Here is a 1182-nt window from a genome sequence, read left to right as displayed (position 1 = left end):
CGCGCCCCTGTGCCCCCCCAGGACACCCCACCGAGCACCCGCAGCAGCAGGAGGGGCAGGGGGAGCGCAGGCACCAACACCCCATCACCACGGGGGGATGGGGACCCCCACACCTCGCGTGGGCATCGTGGCCGCTCCTCCGCGCAGCCGGTGCCGGGCACGGTGCCACCGTGTCCCCTGTCACCACGGCCCCACCAGGAAATCCTCCGCTGCCGGAACCCACAGTGGCGAGAGCCGCCGGCCCCACACCAGATCCTGCACCGGGGCCTCAGCCCCATGACAGCGCCGGCACCGCAGCACGGGCACAGCCCCACAGCACGGGCACAGCCCCACGGCATGGGCACAGCCCCACAGCTCTGGCACAGCCATCCCTGCTCTGCTCCTGCCCTCACCAGCTCCTGCAGCCGGTGCCACCGTGGCCGTGCTGTGCCGGAGGCAGCTCCCAGCACCCTCCACTCTCACCCCACGGCAAGGACCAGGTCTGCCCACGCTGGGAGCCCCCCCACGTCCTGCCGGGACGACCCCCCCATACTTGTGGTGATGCCAGAGCCTCCCCTGGCCACGGTTGTGCCCGCTGGGTGCCAGAGGGGCCGGGGAGCCCCTGAGCCCCCCAAGTGCCTGAGGGAAAGGCAGCCGGGTCTGGAGAGAGCCGGGGGGGGGGTTGGTGGCCCCGGGGCCACCTCCCTCTCTGACAGCCCCGAGGGACCGGTTGGCACGTCTTGCTGCGGTGCCGGGAGCCGCAGCCGAGTGGGGGGGTCCCAGCCCCACGGCACGGGGTGCTCACGGTGCCGCCGGCTCGTGGCGATGCCACGCTCCCCTCTGGGCGCCGCAGGCCCAGGGGATCCCATCCCGGGGTGACACCGGCGCACCCCGGGGTGTCACCGCCCCCGCGCCCCGGCACAGCCCGCGGTGCCGCCGCTCCTCCCCGGCGCTGGCTCGGCCTCTCCCGGCGTCGGGCGCTGCCGCGGGGCGAGCAAAGGGCAGAAGCACTCACCAGGCGCAAGTTCCGGATGAGGTCCCGCTCCCGCGGCTGCGCCGGGGGGAGGAAGAGGAGGAAGAGGAGGAGGAGGAGGAGGAGGAGGCCATGGCCGGCCGCAGGGGGACGGTCGGGCAGAGCCGGCGGCGGAGGAGCAGAGAGTTCACCAAAGCAAAGAGACGTCCGGGCGTTAGAGGCGGCGGGGG

Source organism: Calidris pugnax, unplaced genomic scaffold (genome assembly GCF_001431845.1).
Source record: "Calidris pugnax isolate Ruff unplaced genomic scaffold, ASM143184v1 scaffold160, whole genome shotgun sequence".
Lineage (NCBI taxonomy): Eukaryota > Metazoa > Chordata > Aves > Charadriiformes > Scolopacidae > Calidris > Calidris pugnax.
The sequence above is the reverse complement of the archived record's forward strand: the minus strand, read 5'-3'. Positions refer to the sequence as shown.